An 8822-nucleotide genomic window follows, 5' to 3' on the forward strand; every position below is an offset into this window, starting at 1 on the left:
TGTTTATACTTGTGTACTATTGTTTGTACAGATGAACGTGGTACCTTGGGGCGTTTGGAAATTGCACCCAAGGATGAACCAGATTTGTGGAGGTCTACAATTTGTTTCTGAGGTCTTGGCTGATTTCTTTAGATTTTCCCATGATGTCAAGCAAAGAGGCACAGAGTTTGAAGGTAGGCCTTGAAATACATCCACAGGTACACCTCCAATTGACTCAAATGATGTCAATTAGCCTATCAGAAGCTTCTAAAGCCATGACATCATTTTATGGAATTTTCCAAGCTGTTTAAAGGCACAGTCAACTTAATGTACGTAAACTTCTGACCCACTGGAATTGTGATACAGGGAATTATAAGTGAAATAATCTGTCTGTAAACAATTGTTGGAAAAATGACTTGTGTTATGCACAAAGTAGATGTCCTAACCGACTTGCCAGAACTATAGTTTGTTAACAAGAAATTTGTGGAGTAGTTGAAAAATTAGTTTTAATGACTCCAACCTAAGTGTATGTACACTTCCCACTTCAACTGTATTAGTAAAAACGGCCAATGGCCCACTGATAAGATCCATCTGGAACTGTGGTGTAGCCTGTGAAGGCATTATTAGGTGAACTGGAAACAGACCAACGCCTGAGACACAAGCCTGAGTGCCTGAAGGTGTCCCTCCACCATTCACTACGCATCATTGAACATGAACTGCACCCCTTCTTTCCTTCCCTTCACATACACAAAAACAGCTGTGACAAGGCAGAACCAGCATCTTCTGAATCCATTTAACAATGATGTCAGACTCCTATGCTCAGGTGGACTGACCTCTTAATAACTGAGATACATGGATAATGAAAACGGATTGACTCCACGACAACAGATCGAAAAGAGTTTGATGCGAAAGTAAAACGGCAATGGATGAGGAGGTTGAGACTGGCTAATTACATAATGGCCAGTCTAGACTGCCTCAGCTAGTCTGCTTACACACAGATTCAATGCATTAGGCATTACATGGCGACTGAACCAGAGCCTACCTCTGTATTACACTCTCCATTACCATCTAAAGACCAGCCTCTTGTCCCGATGTGTCTGCGTAACTCCTGTTTAACAACAACTCTCATTTCTGCCACGTCCCCTCTCGGCAATCCTGCTTAGCCGTGTTTCATTTCTGCACTGAAGATTACAGCTGATAGAAAACATACGGCCGCTGCTGTGGGTGAAAATAAGCAGGCCTGGGCAGAGAGTGCAGGAGGAGGGATGGAGGGAGGGAACTGGGCTCCGGGTCCATGGACGACATGCCAGGCATTGGTTCGCTCCGCCACATAGGGTCTAATGGGAGCCTGACGCAGTAGGAGCAGGTTATCAGTAGACCGAGCAGCAGTACCTATAGAGATGTACAGCCCAGCTTCGCTAGCCTCCTGCTGGGAAAGGAATTGAATTTACCCCCGTTTTTTAACCATCCTCACTTCTCTGACAAATTGAAAAGGGAGGCCACATATTTCAGATGTGTTAGACCAAAGAATTGCAATTTACCAACTGGTGGGAGAAATATAACAGATCCAATACTAAAGGAGAAGCTGAGTAGGCTATATTCTAATCTCCGATAAGAGACGCAGTACTGTTTTGCACAGGACCCCTATTGTATCACCCTCTGACATTTACAGAATGTCGCTTTTGCTCCACTGTTCCCAGGCTTGTTTATATTATAAATAGGTGGGGATAGCACATCACAACATGGGGTGGTCTCTCCTGCTTATCTGAGTTTGCACAGGACGCTGGCTGCCAGGATGGACCAGGCTGATAATGGAGGTCACTGAAGCCCAGGTTAATAGAAGGGGAAAGCATCACGGCTTGAATCTAGACACCCAGAGTGCAGGAGCCATGAAGTCTGAATAGTGATCTAAGTCACTTTCTTGGGAGCTCTTTCAAGCAATAATCTGTTTTTGTTCCTCCTCAGAAAGTAGCACTTTTTACCAAAAGTAGGCCTTATCCTCAAACCTCTAATATCCAGGCCCTTCCTGACTAACATCAGGAAGCTGCACCTGCAACTTTCAAGCACGGTATACCGCCTACCAAAACAGTCCACAGACCCTTTCTCTAAAAGAATGCATGGGAACACTCCGTCCGTATGTTAAGTTATTCATCTCCAAATTTTACATAACAATCCATGGCCTAATTTAGCATGCAGGCCAGGACTCACATTTACTTTGCCCAGCTAATCTATGCTAGAGAAAAGGAGTGTGAGAGAGAGAGAGAGAGAGAGAGAGAGAGAGAGAGAGAGAGAGAGAGAGAGAGAGACAGAGAGAGAGAGAGACAGAGTGAGAGAGAGACAGAGAGAGAGAGAGAAAGAAAGAAAGAAAGAAAGAAAGAAAGAAAGAAAGAAAGAAAGAAAGAAAGAAAGAAAAAGATGAAGGGGGGCTAAGAAAGAGAGAAAGAGGCCGAGGGGGCTGGTCAGAGATATCAAAGCATGCACTAATCTATTCACCCCCTCTCTCTCCATACTTCACAGAGCTTGTGTTATTGTTTACTTGTTTACGCAATGCGAGGAGTGTTGAGAAGATACGCATGTCTGCACGATTTAGTCACGTTCACTTGGGGAAAGCACTTAGGGCAAAGGAAGGGAAAAAACTGTCTGGCATTTTGCATTTTGAAAGGACAATAGAATAACTCTATCTCCCTCTCTAGCATAAGCCTCTCTGTATTTTTCTAACTTCTGCAGATCTCGACTTGTAACAGATCAGCAATTCATAACCAATTAGCCTAGCTACAGTGTAACCCTTAGATCCCTCTCCAGACTGTTTATAAACAGTTAAAGTCGGAAGTTTACATACACTTAGGTTGGAGTCATTAAAACGTATTTTTCAACCACTCCACAAATTTCTTGTTAACGAACTATAGTTTGGGCAAGTTGGTTAGGACATCTACTTTGTGCATGACACAAGTAATTTTTTTGTGTCATATAATTCACTGTATCACAATTTCAGTGGGCCAGAGGTTTACATACACTAAGTTGACTGTGCCTTTAAACATGGCTTCAGAAGCTTCTGATAGGCTAATTGACATCATTTGAGTCAGTTGGAGGTGTACCCGTGGATGTATTTCAAGGCCTACCTTCAAACTCAGTGCCTCTTTGCTTGACATCAGGTGAAAATAAAAAGAAATCAACCAAGACCTCAAAAAAAAAATTTGACCTCCACAAGTCTGGTTCATCCTTGGGAGCAATTTCCAAACGCCCGAAGGTACCACGTTCATCTGTACAAACAATAGTATGCAAGTATAAACACCATGGGACCACGCAGCCATCATACCGCTCAGGAAGGAGACGCGTTTTGTCTCCTAGAGATGAACGTACTTTGTGCAAATCAATCCCAGAACAACAGCAAAGGACCTTGTGAAGATTCTGGAGGAAACAGGTACACAAGTATCTATATCCACAGTAAAACGAGTCCTATATCAACATAACCTGAAAGGTCGCTCAGCAAGGAGGAAGCCACTGTCCCAAAACCGCCATAAAAAAAGCCAGACTACGGTTTGCAACTGCACATGGGGACAAAGATCGGACATTTTGGAGAAATGTCCTCTGGTCTGATGAAACAAAAATAGAACTGTTTGGCCATAATGACCATCGTTATGTTTGGAGGAAAAAGGGGAATGCTTGCAAGCCGAAGAACACCATCCCAACTTAGAAGCACGGGGGTGGCAGCATTATGTTGTGGGGGTGCTTTGTTGCAGGAGGGACTGGTGCACTTCACAAAATAGATGGCATCATGAGGGTGGAAAATTATGTGGATATATTGAAGTAACATCTTAAGACATCAGTCAGGAAGTTAAAGCTTGGTCGCAAATGGGTCTTCCAAATGGACAATGACCCCAAGCATACTTCCAAAGTTGTGGCAAAATGGCTTAAGGACAACAAAGGCAAGGTATTGGAGTGGCCATCACGAAGCCCTGACCTCAATCCTATAAAAAATGTGTGGGCAGAACTAAAAAAGCGTGTGCGAGCAAGGAGGCCTACAAACCTTACTCAGTTACACCAGGTCTGACAGGAAGAATGGGTCAAAATTCACCCAACTTATTGTGGGAAGCTTGTGGGACGCTACCCAAATTGTTTGACCCAAGTTAAACAATTTAAAGGCAATGCTACCAAATACTAATTGAGTGTATGTAAACTTCTGACCCACTGGGAATGTGATGAAAGAAATAAAAGCTGAAATAAATCATTCTCTCTACTATTATTCTGACATTTCATATTCTTAAAATAAAGTGGGGATCCTAACTGACCTAAGACAGGACATTTTACTCTGATTAAATGTCAGGAATTGTGAAAAACTGAGTTTAAATGTATTTGGCTAAGGTGTATGTATACTTCCGACTTCAACTGTACATTCCCACCTATCATAGACGAAACAATAAAATCCTGTCATTTTCTCTTCATCAGCAGAAAACAAAGCAGAGACTTGCACGGTGGAGGCTTAAAATAGATTTACAATCATGTTATGTAAGAAAACACTGACTGTGCTAAATAATATAGAAAATCCAATGGTTGATTATAAAAGTACTACACTCACACATCAGTTTGGGTGCTGGGGAACCATATGTTACTGGGGTGAATTTTCACACCCACATCACACATGCAGCATCTCCCACAGTCAATTCAATAACATGCCACTTGGGAAAAATACTGTATGTTTTGAAAACGGATGAGATGACAAAAAAGCTGCATGTAATTGTATGTACTTTTCCCGATGACAGAGCCCTGTTAAGGGGAAGTGAAGAGTAGCCTAGACAAGGGCATATTATGTTTCTATTTTCCGCACCCACAGGACATCACAGGCACACAAGTTTAGGTTATTCTATCTTTATTCACCTGTCTTCAAATTATATTTTAAAAAATCCATCATATTGTCAACTGTCTAATTTCTCTGTTCTTCGCCTTCCATCATAAAAGCAACTTTATGTAGCAAAACTATTCCACTGTGTAAAAACCGTTCAACTTTCTCAAGTAGGTTACACTGTAACACGTCGTAACACAGCATTACTACACTGTAGCGCGACGGAACACAGCATTACTACACTGTAACACGTCGTAACACAGCATTATTACACTGTAGCGCAACGTAACACAGCATTACTACACTGTAACACGTCGTAACACAGCATTATTACACTGTAGCGCAACGTAACACAGCATTACTACACTGTAACACGTCGTAACACAGCATTACTACACTGTAGCGCAACGTAACACAGCATTACTACACTGTAACACGCCGTAACACAGCATTACTACACTGTAGCACGTCGTAACACAGCATTACTACACTGTAACACGCCGTAACACAGCATTACTACACTGTAACACGCCGTAACACAGCATTACTACACTGTAGCACATCGTAACACAGTATTACTACACTGTAACACGTCGTAAAACAGCATTACTACGCTGTAACACGCCGTAACACAGCATTACTACACTGTAACCCGTCGTAACACAGCATTACTACACTGTAACATGTCGTAACACAGCATTACTACACTGGTACACGTCGTAACACAGAATTACTACACTGTAACACGACATAACACAGCATTACTACACTGTAACCCGTCGTAACACAACATTACTACACTGTAACATGTCGTAACACAGCATTACTACACTGTAACCCGTCGTAACACAACATTACTACACTGTAACATGTCGTAACACAGCATTACTACACTGTAACATGTCGTAACACAGCATTACGACACTGTAGCGCGACGTAACACAGCTTTACTACACTGTAACACGTCATAACACAGCATTACTACACTGTAACACGCCGTAACACAGCATTACTACACTGTAACACGTCGTAACACAGCATTACTACACTGTAACACGTCGTAACACAGCATTACTACACTGTAACACGTCGTAACACAGCATTACTACACTGTAACACGTCGTAACACAGCATTACTACACTGTAACACGCCGTAACACAGCATTACGACACTGTAGCGCGACGTAACACAGCTTTACTACACTGTAACACGTCATAACACAGCATTACTACACTGTAACACGTCGTAACACAGCATTACTACACTGTAACACGTCGTAACACAGCATTACTACACTGTAACACGCCATAACACAGCATTACGACACTGTAGCGCGACGTAACACAGCTTTACTACACTGTAACACGTCATAACACAGCATTACTACACTGTAACACGCCGTAACACAGCATTACGACACTGTAACATGTCGTAACACAGCATTACTACACTGTAGCGCGACGTAACACAGCTTTACTACACTGTTCTGCATTATTGTGCGTGTGAAATGACATGCATCAATTCATCCATTAGGATCAATGATGGAATCAAACAAGGATTAAAAAATTATACATCTGGCACGCGTGAGGGCGACATGCATTTTTGTTGTTGAAATGTTTAAGATAAAACAGGATGACATCTCTACAAATGCACCATATCATTTTTTTTTTAGGGTACAGGAGCTATATCAGCAACTGAGTCTGACAGACGGAGAGGCGGGTTGACAAGGCAAGAGAAACTATTTCCATGCTTATCCACGTACCTTGATTAATATGTGTTCATAACACCAAGTATCATATAGAATGCATTAGCTATATCTAAATCAACAACGCTTGCCGAATTGCGGAGTAGATGCAGCTAACAATTTAGTCGTGAATCACTCCTTTTCCTGGATCCAGGACTTCCTGACAGGCAGACTCCAGGTGGTGAGGGTAGGCAACACACCTCCGCCACGCCGACCCTCAACATGGCGGAGCCCCAGGGGTGCGTGCTTAGTCCCCTACTGTCCTCTATGTACACCCACAACTGCTTGGCCACACACAACTCCAACACCATCATTAATCACTAATTTATGTAGTTCTGTCCTTAAGCTGTTCTTGTCTTTTAATGTTCTGTATTATGTCATGTTTCATGTGGAACCCAGGAAGAGTAGCTACTTTTGCAGCAGCTAATGGGGATCCCAATAAGATACCAAAAATACCAAGTTTCCCGATGGCACGACGGTGGTGGGCCTGATCGCCGACGAGACAGCCTACAGGGAGGAGGTTAGAGCCCTGCCAGAGTGGCCTCTAATGTTGATCGTGGACTACAGGAAACAGGAGGGGGAGCACGCCCCTTGCCATCGACGGAGCTGCAGTGGAGAGGGTCAAAAGCTTCAAGTTCCTCAGTGTGCACATCACACATGACCTGACATGGTCCAATCACTCCACTACCGATGTGAAGAAGGTGCAACAGTGCCTCTTCAACCTCAGGCGACTGAAGAAATTTAGCATGGGCCCTTGGGTCCTGGAGAAGTTCTACAGCTGCACAATCGAGAGCATCTTGACCGGCTGCATCACCGTTTGGTACAGCAACTGCACCGCCCTCAACCATAAGGTTCTACAAAGGATGGTGAGGACGGCCCAATACATCACAGGGGGCGAGCCCCCTGCCCTCCGGGACATGTACTCCAGGCGGTGTCTGAGAAAGGCCCGAAAGATTGTCAAGGACTCCTGTCACCCGAACTACGGACTGTTCACTCTGTTCCCATCTGGCAAGTGGCATCGGAGCATTGGGTCTCAGATCAACAGGCCATCAAACTGCGGAACAGCTAACCCTAGATGTCTACCTGTACAGACATGCACCTACAGAGACTATTTGCACCTCAGAGACTATCTGCACTTTAGAGATGATTTGCACTGACTACCAACACATCGAACCCTTACCCACAAATTTACACACATGCACCCACACACACTCAGAACTCTTTCTCTCTCTCTCTCTCTCTCTCTCTCTCTCTCTCTCTCTCTCTCTCTCTCTCTCTCACACACACACACACACACACAGTCAACCCTGCTGTTCTATTTATTCCACAGCGTGACATGAAGACACTACCCACTTTATATGTGTAAATACAGTGTAATACAGTCCAGTATTACTATGCATTCTATGTTATTGTTATTGACTAATGTACTGCATTGTTGAGGGAGCTAGCACACAAGCATTTCGCTGTACATTTTATAACTGCTGTAAACGGCGTATGCGACTAATAGCATTTGATTTCATTTCAACTGGTAACCGCCGTTGGAGATAATCTGTATCAATGCTAACACACTGTGCACGCAAGTTAAATATCTGGTAGAAGCAAACAACGTACGAGGTATGGCGTGCATATGGCTGCGTATGCGCAGTCTAAATAATCAAGAGAGCCCGTTAGATAACGAAGTCGAAATCCAATGTGCTGTGGTCACCGTGCAGACAGAGCATCCTCTTCCAACGCATCCCTATGGTGAACGTCACTCTCAATGTATCACAGGACTCGCGTGCATTTAGCCTACACGCGATTGCAGCCTGTATTTGTCCATGTTCCATAACTTAAGTCGTGTTCTAAATTGGTAATTTTATCTAAATCCTTCCAATTTATCATTTGGTTTATGTATCAAGTTTGTGGACAGCCGACTTACCTTTTCAACCACGATGTTGCCTTGTCCCTTGTCCTGAGGGACTTGAGTGAAACGCTCTGCCGCTAAACCCCAGTCAAACCTCTAGCGTCACCCTGCGCTGCAGCCAAGGCAACCAATGCTCGCGATATTTTGGCTTGGCGTCTTGAGAGGTGATTTTCAAGTGCTTGGCACAGGGGAACGGACTGAGAAGGGAAAAAGGGGGCACTGACTGATGATTTTATTTCACATTTTTAAGGTGTGTTTGTCACAGGTTAAGATCCTTTGAAATTCATCCCTGTTACATCACTGTCTTCCATCAAGTGAATTACACTGTGGGGCCCTAAAGAGGGTCCCAGCACAT

At 43.6% G+C, this 8822-nt stretch overlaps 1 protein-coding gene across 5 annotated transcripts in view; it reads right to left on the reverse strand.

The window, feature by feature from the left end:
• Positions 1–8590, reverse strand: part of usp54a (ubiquitin specific peptidase 54a) — a 92931-nt gene extending 84341 nt beyond the window's left edge. For 4 of the 5 annotated variants that reach the window (XM_055902168.1, XM_055902165.1, XM_055902169.1 and 1 more), the window contains exon 1: positions 8483–8590. The gene's annotated coding sequence lies outside the window, so the exon portion shown is untranslated. The remainder of the gene's footprint in view (positions 1–8482) is intronic. The other variant, XM_055902166.1, reaches the window with a different exon arrangement.
• Positions 8591–8822: the final 232 nt, after the last annotated feature.

This window comes from Salvelinus fontinalis, chromosome 37 (genome assembly GCF_029448725.1).
Source record: "Salvelinus fontinalis isolate EN_2023a chromosome 37, ASM2944872v1, whole genome shotgun sequence".
Taxonomy (NCBI): domain Eukaryota; kingdom Metazoa; phylum Chordata; class Actinopteri; order Salmoniformes; family Salmonidae; genus Salvelinus; species Salvelinus fontinalis.